The sequence below is a fragment of the Scyliorhinus canicula genome, chromosome 23, assembly GCF_902713615.1.
Source record: "Scyliorhinus canicula chromosome 23, sScyCan1.1, whole genome shotgun sequence".
NCBI lineage: Eukaryota > Metazoa > Chordata > Chondrichthyes > Carcharhiniformes > Scyliorhinidae > Scyliorhinus > Scyliorhinus canicula.
In genome coordinates this window covers 12,351,078-12,363,947 of record NC_052168.1, presented here as the reverse complement: position 1 = coordinate 12,363,947, position 12,870 = coordinate 12,351,078, and positions in this window count along the sequence as shown.

Sequence of the window (12,870 nt, the reverse complement as noted above, 5' to 3'; positions counted from 1 at the left end):
CTAGCCCACTGAGCTAAACCAGCCGTCCATCCATGCCCCTCATAATCTTGTAGACCCCTACCAGGTCACCCCTCAACCTCGGTCTTTCTAATGAAAACAGTCCGAGCCTATTCAGCCTCTCCACATAGCTAACACCCTCCATACCAGGCAACGTCCTGGTAAACCTCCTCTGCACCCTCTCCAGAGCCTCCACATGCTTCTGGTAATGTTGCGACCAGAATTGTGTGCAATATTCCAAGTGCGGCCTTACCAAGGTTCGATACAACTGTAGCATGACTTGCCAATTTGTATACCCAATGCCTCGGCCAATGAAAACAAGCATTCCGTTTGCTTTCTTGACTACCTTGTCCACTTGTGTTGTCACCTCCAAAGATCTGTGGACCTGCATGCCCAGATCCCTCTGACTTTGTATATTCTGAAGAGTTTTACCATTTGCGGTATATTTCCTCTCTATGTTATATTTGAAATTGGGCTGAGGCTAGGAGGTATCTCCCACGTCACCACTGATCATTCTTTTCCCCAGACCTCCCACCCCCCTCCCCCCATACTAACCGAATCAGCCGCTACACTGCGGGTGACGTTCAGTGACGGGATTCTCCGTCCTTTCTTGGCCGAGCGGCAAATTCTCCGTCCTGGCTAGCAGCGGTGGTGGGGGCGGACCCGCATCGGAGAATCCCGGCCCACCTCTATTCTGAGTCGAGCGGAGCCCAGGCGAGGAGACTCCAGCCCCCACCCCTATGTGGTTGAGTCTCGGCTGCCCGCCTTCGAGGTCCAGCAACCCTCTTGGTTCCGTCAAGCTCGGGAAGAAGGCCCGCCACCCAGCTTGTCAGGAGAGAGGCGAGGCGGGATTCTCCGGGTCCCCAGCCGCGCGTTGCGCGGCACCGGAGGAGGCCCGCCATTGGCCAGCAGCAGGATCTTCTCGTGTCGCCGCTGTCAATGGGGTTTCCTGTTTTATGCCCCCCACCCGGGTGAGAAACCCACCGCGAGAGTTTGCCGGCGGCTGGACCGAACGGGAATGGCCAGAAAATTCCCGCTTTGTCTCTTGGCTGGTGCCCCTATACCAAGAGTGACGTGATTTTAACTCGGAGTTGGTGTAGGTGTGGGGCCCAGACATAAGCCCTTGACGTTTCGATGCTTATTAGCACACTGGGCTAAATCGCTGGCTTTGAAAGCAGACCAAGCAGGCCAGCAGCACGGTTCAATTCCCGTAACAGCCTCCCCGAACAGGCGCCGGAATGTGGTGACTAGGGGCTTTTCACAGTAACTTCTTTGAAGTCTACTCGTGACAATAAGCTTTTTTTCATTTCATTTTGTTATTACAGGGTGGGGGGGTCTTGCCTGAAGCCCCGGTGTTAAGTTGCCGGTAAAACGCTGTCCCTATTTTAACCATTCCCGTCAGGCACAGGAGGGGGAAGAAATCACGTCTCAATACATTCTCAATACATTCTCTTCGTATTTTCGAAATCCCCAGGGGTCTGGGTAGAGGGGAGGGCTGCTGCCATTGGCGGGTGAGTCGAAAACCAGAGGTAAAACTTTGCCGCAGCGAGTGGTTAGGAGCTGGAATGCGCTGCTCGAGATTGAGATGGAGGCAGGTTGAATCATGGCATTCGAAAGGGAATTTGATAATTAACTTTAGAGGAACAAATAGCAGGGCTACGGGGAAAAAGAAGGGGAATGGGACTATTTGACGTGCTCTTACGTCAAGAGCCAGCGTGCAGGCCTGATCACTAATAATCCAGGGGCCCAGGTTCAAATCCCACCATGGTAGATAATGAAATTTGTGTTTTATATAGTGTCATGTGAGAGTACCTTTAAGAAATGGGTGTTTATAAATGGATGTGTATATAAGTATCTGTAGTGAGGGTACCTTTAAGAAATGGCTGTTTATTACTGCAGTGATGTCAGAGTGTGTGTGGAGCTGGGCTGGTCTGTCAGCTTTTTACTTTTGTTTTATAAATGGGTGTGTATATAAGTATATGTAGTGAGAGTACCTTTAAGAAATGGGTGTTTATTACTGCAGTGATGTCAGAGAGTGGGTGGAGCTGGGCTGGTCTGTCAGCTTTTTAACTTTCGTTTTAGGCTGTTTGCTGCAGGGTGTGTTTTAGTTTAGTTTTCAGTGTTGGAGCTGAAGCCAGACAGAGTAGGCGTACTGCTGTTCTCTCTGCCATGAAAAGACTATCTCTTGATCATTTGGTGAATTCAGAAATATAAATGTTCTCAGCAGTGAATGTAAACCTAATGTGCTCCTGGTAAAAGGTGTTTCTTTTGTCTTCTGGATGTTGTTTGGGAAGTTATTAAGGATTACTTAGTGTTGTATTCTTTGGGGGTTGCATCTGAATTAATGGTTGCTAAGATGTTCACTGTATGTTTTAAAAAGGTTAACTTGAGTTCATAGAATAAGCATTGTTTTGCTTTAAAAAATACTTTTCCATTTCTGCTGGACCACACCTGCAGAGTGGGCCGTGTGCTCCCCAACCACAATCTATTAAAAGTTGTGGGTCAGGTGAACTCCATGATACACTTTAGGGTTCTCTAAACCCTGGCCCATAACAATATATACATTAAAAAATCCACTTGTGTTGTAGTGAGGAAACCATTGTCATTGGAAGAGTGGGGCTGAAGGGCCTTTTCCTTGCTGTAGAATTGTATGGACACAACAGACTGAATGGCCTCCTTCTGTGCTTCAACGCGCTCTATGATTCTGCTGATGTTCCTGAAGTCTGTGTTAACCTTTATTGGAATAATGGAGGCAGCCAGAGATGGTAAGGTCAAGGGTATAACTTTGGAGGGGGTGATGGTTGGAGGTATTGGCGCGGGGTTCTCCTGTTGCCCAGCCGCGTGTTTCCCGGCGTCGCGCCATCCGCTGGCGGCGAGATTCTCTCTTCCCGCCGCTTGTCAATGGGATTTCCTGGAAGAGAATCCCAACGACTGGAGATTTCCGGCCAGTGCTCTGGTCTTGACAGAACGTTGTTCATCCAACGTCAGACTTGAAGCTCAAAACTCTGGATAGCCTTCCGCCGAGGACGGACAAAGGGAGCTGACACAGTGGGAGGGGAGAACTCAGGAATGGACCACTCAAGAGTTCCGGAAAACGGGATGAGTATTGAATGGATTTCTTCAGACCAGAGTAAGAACTGGGAATGACATAAATAATATATCATAGCAGAGGAAGAGGTGAGAGAATGGGCCTGTTTGAAAAAGACTTATTTTGAACACGTATCTTACAAACGGCCAATAGCGAGTACTCTCACCGGGCGAATGCGCGAGAATCTAAAGAGGGGGGGTTGCTGTTGAGAGTGAAAATTAATTTAGCCAAGCCGCAGAGATAGAAAAGGAAAACTCTGCTACCGACTGAAAGTGCGCCACCCACTGATTCCCGTCCGTGTAGTTTTTTTTTCCTGCCGGTATGGCTGAAGTGATTCGCGCGTAAAGCGAGGGCGAGTGAAGCGAGGAGCGTGCTGATTGCTCACAACATTGACTGTGAGAGCCGTGCGCTCCCTCTGTGTCTAAAGTGTCAATATTCCTTTTGTTTTTACCATTTGAAGTTGATGACAGTTCTATTAATATAAAAACAGTTAATCATTTCCTATAACTTGTTATGAAATATTCGGCGTGTATGAAATGTTTTTCACCTTATTCATTGGGTTGTGGTCGGCGAACAAGATTTCAACCTTGCGGCCCCCGGGGGATGACGAAGGGCCCCTCGTACGGCCGACTCACCAGCCCGGGTCACTTATCAATGCTATGACCCAATCTCCCACCCTACACGGCCTCAGTGCCCCCCCCCCCCCAACCCAGTCGCTGAACCCCCTTGCCCACATTTCTCACAGCCCCTCTCTAACCTTTGCAGCCGGCTACTGGGTCTCGGAGCTCAGCATTCTGCAGTAGGCGAGGCCCCTCTTGTGCTGACCGACAGGGTCCGAGGATATCCAAGCTGGGCATCCTAATTGCAACGGTAATTCACTCCAATTATGTAAACTGCAACCTTATTGCATATTATGTAAATTAAATGCTAGGCCGGAGTCAATAACGGTCGGTAACACAATCTCAAGGATTCAGATGACTATGTAAACCTTGTGAGTTTGATTTTCATAATATCTGGTAGGAGACACTTGATTGTATTACAGCCTGAAACCCTGTCCAATGTAACTCAAGTGTTATTTTAATTTTTGCAGTTTACCCCCCCCTCCCCCGCACACGTTTTTTTTTAGGATGGCAGAATGATACCAGGAGGTGGCCACTCAGCCCATCATGGCTGTGTCAGCTGTACAGTGGAGCTACCCAATTGGTCTCACGGTCCCCTGCTTTCCCCCTGAAGCCCTTTCGCAGCCCTTTTGTTCCTCCTTGTGTCACGCCCACTTTTATTTGAAATTTAGAGCACCCAATTCAGCTTTCCAATGAAGGGGCAATTTAGCGTGGCCAATCCACCTCGCCTGCACATCTTTTGGGTTGTGGGGAGCGAAACCCACGCAAACACGGGGAGAATGTGCAAACTCCACACGGACAGTGACCCGGGGCCGGGATTCGAACCTGGGGCCTCGGCGACGTGAGGCTGCAGTGCTAACCCACTGCGCCGCCGTGCTGCCCTGTGTCTCGCGCACTTTGCGCCAAAGCTGTGCTGTCACTAACCTCTGGGAGACGCTGGGCCTTTGTTCTTCCGGCGATGACGGACATCTTGTAGAGAGAGAGAACTTGCATCTCTATGGAGCTTCCCAGCTCCTCGAGGTGTTTCACAGGACCTATCCCGTGATATCCCGTGGGCACCACGGTAGCCTTGTGGATAGCACAATCGCTTCACAGTCCCAGGGTCCCAGGTTCGATTCCGGCTTGGGTCACTGTCTGTGCGGAGTCTGCACATCCTCCCCGTGTCTGCGTGGGTTTCCTCCGGGTGCTCCGGTTTCCTCCCACAGTCCAAAGATGTGCGGGTTAGGTGGGTTGGCCATGATAAATTGCCCTTAGTGTCCAAAATTGCCCTTAGTGTTGGGTGGGGTTACTGGGTTGTGGGGATAAGGTGGAGGTGTTGACCTTGGGTAGGGTGCTCTTTCCAAGAGCCGGTGCAGACTCGATGGGCCGAATGGCCTCCTTCTGCACTGTAAATTCTATGATACCTGTGAAATTCTATGATAAAGTAACTCCGAAGTGTCCCTTTTTTAATGTGGGCTTAGTTCACTTCAAGGGCCGATATTTTCCATTTGGGAGACTATGGGCTGGATTCTCCGTTTCTGCGGCTATGTCCGCAGGATCCGTCTGGTCTTACGGCCAAAAGGTTGGCGGCGTCCGTTGGGGGGGCTAGCAGCCAGTCCAAGTAAGGCCCCCGGCTTTACCTATCGACGTGGACGCAGAATTATTGGGCATGCGGCGGGCCGTGCTGTACAACATGGAGCAGGCCGCATGCAGACCTGGCCTGACAAAAACTGCCCCCTGTAACCCCCATCGCCACCCCCGGACCCCCTTCCATCCATCCCCCCAGCCCCCACCTGTAATGATACGTATAGTAGAAGTGTAGGAAAGGGTTAACAAGAGAGACGACATGTTTATCAAAACTAGATGATGTCACTGAGTGATCGTAGAAAAGGCTGCGTCTCTAGGCATGCTGGGAAAAGCCGCTGGAGAATTGAAAGTGAAAAAAAATGAAAATCGCTTATTGTCACGAGTAGGCTTCAATGAAGTTACTGTGAAAAGCCCCTAGTCGCCACATTCCGGCACCTGTCCGGGGAGGCTGGTACGGGAATCGAACCGTGCTGCTGGCCTGCTTTAAAAGCCAGCAATTTAGCCGAGTGAGCTAAACCAACCCCTAATTCAATGTAGAAGGATAATGTGAGGTTGAGTTAGAGTGTATACATTAGAGAGATTATTAATTAGTGTCACAGATTCAGTAATATTGTTTTATTATCTGTAACTCAGTGAAGTGTGCAAAATGTGCTAATCAAGTTAAGTAGTGTAAAATAAATTAGTTTTGATTTAAACTTCTCAGTTTTATGTTCTTTGTCAACACTACATATCTGGCTACCTTGGAGAACAAGACAAAGGGCGGGATTCTCCGACCCCCCCGCCCCGCTGGGTAGGGGAGAATCCCAGCCAAGGAATATAACACCGCCGAAGGCTCCCACCAGCGGAATGCCTCCCCCTCCTCCCCCGACTGTGACGGCGCTGGACACTTTCCGCAGCCACTATGCGCAATATCCGAACGGTGAGGGGACACACGCCCCACGCCGTCGGGGACTCGGCACTTCAGGGCCGGAGAATCGGGGGAGGGGGTCAGGCGTGGGCCATTCTCCTCGAGTACAGTGTTTGTGAGGGGTCAGAGCATCGGAAAAACGGCCCCCAATTTTGGCGTAAAAATGGAATCTCCGGCCAATCGCGGCATCTCGGCGATCGGCGAATCCCGCCCTTTATTCTCCCGCCAAAGCTGAATTTCATGTGATTTGCGCTCCAGGCTGGGAGCGTAAATCACGGAGCAATTCATCATCCCTCAGGCAAATTTATGCATTGCGAGGGATATGAGGGAATCCGGAGGGAGGCCCACACTCAGCCCGCCATTTTGAGTGGGCGGCTGGACAGCAAAGTCCCACAGACGGCCACCCCCCCCCCCCCCACCCCAGCACAGCAAATCAGAACACCCCCCCCCCCACCCCCCACACATCACAAAGCAGGCCCCCGCCTCTGTATTTTCAGTGTGCTCCCCCTTCCCTCAAGTACAGGCGCGGCCCGACCTACCCTCTCCCGCCCTTAAATAGCGATATTCTCCCCCAGGGCTCCCTATAGAGACAGACCCCCCCCCCCTTGACTCCCTAACTTGAGGGACTCCCTAAATAGGAAGAATCCCACAGGAACCCCCTAACTAAAGGAAAACCCCCGAACTAGAGGGACCCCCACGGACCCCCCCCCCCCCCCCACACAGAAAAGAGACCCCAGTCTTGAAGCAAGAGAGCAGTCCAGATAGGGGAAGTGAAAAATGTTACAGTTATAACACTTACCTGGAAGCTCCACATGTCCAGTCGTGGGAAGAGAACAGCTTTGACCTGTGCTCAAATCCCTCAGATCCATTATCTGCAAGCCACTCATTCATTTCTGGTGGTGGGCAGAGGGAGAGAGCTTCCACAAAACAGCTGTGAGCCCTGTTTCATCCACCTTCCACATGGATGAGGAAGTCTAAGCGCTGAAACTACAATGTTTACAAACATCAACCACATGAAAGAGAGTTAAGTGCTGTCAATTTCCCTCTCAGCTCTTCAAAATCACTCAAGCGAGTGGAGATTCCCGCTGGCTGCTTGGTAAACGCTGGGATAAATGCCCTCACAAGACCGTAAAAGGCTCTTAAAGTGACTGAAGTTACAATTGTGCGAAGAGGCAGAGCTTTGAGAAGGCATTCTCGTGGGAAGGAGTGAAAATGGAACATTGTTTAACTGATTTGCGTTTACGGTATATTGATTATGTTGCCAGGGTACAGTCAAGTGAAGGGCATGGTTTAGTTAAGTGCTCTGAGCACACGTAAATAAGGGACTGTGGAGCTGCCCCCGGGCCTGGGCAAGGTGGCCATTAATAAATCAGGCAGGGGGCAGTCGAGACTTGGCTGTTTTCTCCTCCACCGCGGCTACATTCACGGCCGGGTGGCGCTGGAGAGGGAGAGCGTGGTGTCTGCTGCCGCATTGGAGGCCATCGTACCCGGTCAGCGCCGCGGGGGGGGGGGGGGGGGGGGGGGGGAGGTGGGGGGGGGGGGGGGGGCGGGCATTCCTCATCAGCCCCGGGATTGACGTTTTGGTTCAGTTAGATACGTTTAATTTTGAGGTTTTGCTTTAGTCACAGTGTCTCACCTGGGAACTATCACCCCCCTCTCATTTATGCTTGATTTACTGGTCATTTGTTTCATTATAAGGGTATAAATAGGGGACCTGGGGTGTTTAATTTAGTTGAATTGGCTGAACCCAAGGGGCCTGATCTAATGGCCCCATCGCATCTGACTCAGGAGACGATGAGGCCGATAAATCTCCTGAGAGGCCTCACGTCGTATTTACCAGCTTTGTCATGCCTTGCAAAATCTGACAAAATCACCTCAGGCGTTGCGATCTGGATCCAGCCCATTTAGGGCGTAGTCCAGATTTGCATATTCGAGTGAGCAATTAGTCTTACTTGAATATGTCCACGCTGAATCTGCCCAGAAGCTGGGACCGAACGGCCTGGCCTCGGAGACTCGAGTGGGTGTCGTTTAGCGTTAGTTTCCACAAATGTGGGTCAGGCGTATTGGCACATTGGGGCGGGGGTCTTCAAGGCAATCGGGGACCCCAATTGGTCGGGCTCTAGGCAGCGTGGTACTGTACTGTGGCAATCCCCCATTCTACCTGAGCACTGTGGCACTGTCAGCTTGGTACCCTGGCAGTGCCACCCTCGCCGCCAGCAAGGGGCCGGAGCGTCGGAATTGGCGCTGGGTGGAATTGCCACCAGGTGGAATCGTCACAGGGAATTGGACGGCACGGTCGCACAGTGGTTAGCATGGTTGCTTCACAGCGCCAGGATCCCAGGTTCAATTGGGTCGCTGTCTGTGCGAAGTTCGCACGTTCTCCCCGCGTCTGCGTGGGTTTTCTCCGGGTGCTCCGGTTTCCTCCCACAGTCCAAAGATGTGCAGGTTAGGGTGGGTTGGCCGTGCGAAATTGCCCTTAGTGCCCAAAAAGGTTTGGTGGGGTTACTGGGTTACGGGGATAGGGTGGAGGTGTGGGGCTTAAGTGGGGTGCTCTCTCCAAGGGCCGGTGCAGACTCGATGGGCCAAATGGCCTCCTTCAGCACTGTAAATTCTATGTTCTGTGTCACCGGGCACAAACCCACAAATAATGATCTCGACCCCATCGCGATTTGTGTTTCCGGCTTCAGGTAGCGGAGAATCCAGGCCCTGATCAATGGGCGCTCGGTGCAGAGCGGGGTTGGGGAGGGAGGGGGGATCTCCTTGTGGGCCTGCTCCTGGGCCTTGCCGCGGTGGCCATTAACAGGCCCAGGCGGTGGGCGGTTCGAGGGGGTTGTCCGATCTGACTGTCTGCCCCCTACTGCGGCCGCATCCGCGGCCCTGGAGCGGGAGCATGCGGTGTCCACCGGAATGCTTTGCGTGCCTGGTGGGTGCTACGGGGGCTGAGGCACATCATCATAGAACAGTACAGCACAGAACAGGCCCTTCGGCCCTCGATGTTGTGCCGAGCAATGATCACCCTACTCAAACCCACGCATCCACCCTATACCCGTAACCCAACAACCCCCCCCTTAACCTTACTTTTTAGGGCACTACGGGCAATTTAGCATGGCCAATCCACCTAACCCGCACATCTTTGGACTGTGGGAGGAAACCGGAGCACCCGGAGGAAACCCACGCACACACGGGGAGGACGTGCAGACTCCACACAGACAGTGACCCAGCCGGGAATCGAACCTGGGACCCTGGAGCTGTGAAGCATTTATGCTAACCACCATGCTACCATGCTACCGTGCTGCCCCATCACCCTGGAAATGACATTTTGGTTCAGCTCGTTAAGTTTCTTTCTACATCGCGCTTGGAAGCGAGGGTGCTCTCACTGAGAAACCCGATCAATCCATTGTGCATTTATATAGTGCCTTTCATGCAGGAATAACTCCCAGAATGCCTCACAGGGGTGTAAATCATACCGGAATTTGACACAGTGCCAAAGAAGGGGACAATGGCGGGCAACAGCTCAGCAGGTTTGGAGGAGAACTTTAAAAGACTTGAACAAGGCGGCGTGGATAGAAAGGCAGAAGGATAGGGATAGGGTAGGATTTATGGAAGAAATCCTGGATTTGCTGCTGACAGGCATGATTTCCTTGGAATCCCACTAAGCCCAGGGGAAATTTGGAAATTCAGGCACCGTTATCTTAACACGGAATGTGACACCTGTGTCATGATTATCCACGTTACTGACATTCGTGAACCAGGATATTGCTACGTAACACATTCCAAACACTCCCCGCATTTCACAGATGTGACCTTGCCGACCCTCCATATCCACTCAAAACAAACTGTTAAATGCCAAATCCAGGTTTCTATTTTAGCGACCTGGTTGTGGGGTCTACGTGGTTTCCATAATGTATACAAGGTCCGTGAAACCGAAGACAGCATCATCACTACACTGTGACAGGCACTAGAACAACAATAGTCAAGCGCTGCGGCCAGGGTGCGCATGGTAGATCATAGAATTTAGAATTTACAGTGCAGCAGGAGGTCATTCGGCCCATCGAGTCTGCACCGGCTCTTGGAAAGAGCACCCTACACAAGGTTAACACCTTCACCCTATCCCCATAACCCAGGCACCCCACCCAACACTAAGGGCAACTCTGGACACTAAGGGCAATTTAGGACACTAAGGGCAATTTAGCATGGCCAATCCACCTAACCTGCACGCCTTTGGACTGTGGGAGGAAATCGGAGCACCCGGAGGAAACCCACGCACACACGGGGAGGATGTGCAGACTCCGCACAGACAGTGACCCAAGCCGGAATCGAACCTGGGACCCTGGAGCTGTGAAGCGATTGTGCTAACCACAATGCTACCGTGCTGCCCTGAAGGAGTGAATCCCGTAGGAGGAGCGAATGATGGTGTAGCAGTCATTGTCGCCGGCTCAGTAATCCAGAGATTTAAGCTCTGGGAACGTGGGTTCAATCCCTGCCATGGGTAGTTGGCGGAATTTGAATTCACTTGATTAAAAAAAGCCTAGAATTCAGTCATCTCCATAATGTCATTTTGAAACAATAAATCCCTATCTGGACCAGAACCATAGAATTTACAGCGCAGAATAAGGCCAGTCGGCCCATTGAATCTGCACCGACCCTTGGACAGGGCACTCCATTTAAGCCCACGCCTCCATCCTATCCCTGTAACCTAACCCAACATTTTTTTGGACACTAAGGGCACTTTATCATGGCCAATCCAACTAACTTACAAATCTTTGGACTTGTGGGAGGAAACCGGAGCACCCGGAAGAAACCCACGCAGACACGGGGAGAACGTGCAGACTCCGCACAGACAGGGACCCAAGGTGGGACTCAAACCTGGGGCCTTGGAATTTGAAGCAACAGTGCTAACCACCGTGGTCCCTAATTCCCTTTCGGAAGGAAATCTGCCGTCCTTACCAGTTCTGGTGCACACGTGACTCCAGTCCCACAGCGACGTGGTTGACTCTTAGCTGCCCCCTCCGAAATGGCCAAGCGAGCTAAGTATGCGTCCGTTGAAGGAATTTTTTAAAGGCGTAGGGCCGTTAACTGTCAATCGTCATGCCAACCACAACCACAGATCATCCCTTCCTCCAAAGGAGACAATTTGAGATGCACCGGTGCTTATTTGCTTGTTTGTCAGTCCATTTTCCACCCTGGTTGTCAACGAACGTTTGCTCATAGGACCAGCAAACAGCTCAAAACAGCTCAAATCGCCTGGTCCCTCTGCCTCTGCCTTTTCCCTGTAGCCCCGCCGATCTTTTCCATTCAGGCCACTATCCAGTTCTGCTCCTTTTTTTATCCTGCCACGAGATGTGGACATCGCTGGCAAGGCCAGAATTGGCCACCCATCCCCGATTGGCCTTGCAAAGCCAATTCGCAGTCAACCACTTTGCCGCGGATCTGAAATCACCTGCGGGCCAGGGGCTGGTTTAGCTCAGTGGGCTAGACAGCTGGTTTGCGATGCAGAGCAAGGCCAGCAGCGCGGGTTCCATTCCCGTACCGGCTGAGAATTCTGAATTCTCCCTTCGTGTACCCGAACAAGCGCCGGAGTGTGGCGACTAGGGGCTTTTCACACTAACTTCACTGCAGCGTTAATGTAAGCCTACTTGTGACAATAAAAAGATTATTATTAGGTCGGGCAAGGTCAGCAGATTTCCTCCCTCAGGGAACCAGATGTTTTTTTTTTAACCACAATCGATTCATCGTTAGACCTTTCCAGATTTTTATTGAATTGAAATTCCGCCAGCTCCCCCTCCCTCCATGGTGGGATTCGAACCCAGGTCCCCGGAGCGTTAGCTTGGCTGTCTGGATTGTTAGCCCAGCGACGATACCACTACGCCCCCCTCCTCCCCTTTGAGAGCCTAGCCCGAGGTTTGCCCTCCGCCGTAACCTGAGGCAGTGCATTTCAGACCCCAACTCGGCGCTGGGCGGAGTGGGTTCCGCTCATGTTCTGGCCGGTCACCTTCCCTGGTTCGCTTTCCTTCCCGCCCGCAGTAACACCTTCGCCCTGCCCACTCTCTCCCAGACTCCTCGTTGAGTTGCCGACGCTGGTGGTGGCTTTGACAGGCAGAAACCATATCAAGTCGTTTCGGGATCGTGAGGGTTTGAGTCACACCAACATCGGCCAAGATAAGGATGGTTCATTGCCTTCCTTGAAAGGACACAAACGAACTGTGGAATAGAATAGAATCCCTGCAGTACAGAGTCTGAACGACGATTGGAGATTGAGTGAGAATCGGACAGCTTTCACCATCCATTTTTATTTCCTCTGGTACCATAAATTACCGTGGAACCCGCTTTCTCAATGAGCTACACTAGGAGTTAACTCCGCCAGCTCTGTTTTTTTCATCCAGAATTATAACCATCAGGCCGCCTTTTCCTAACGGGGAAACACTCATAGAATCAGAGAATCTCTACAGTGCAGAAGGAGGCCATTCAGCCCATCTAGTCCGCACTGACCCTCTGAAAGAGCTCCCCACCTAGGCCCACACACCTGCAATCCCGTAACCCCATCTAACCGTTAGACATTAAGGAGCAATTCATCACGGTCAGTCTACCTAACCTGCGCGTCTTTGGACTGTGGGAGGAAACCGGAGCACCCGGAGGAAACGCACGCAGACACGGGGAGAAACTGTAAACAGACAGTCGCCCAAAGCTGGAAT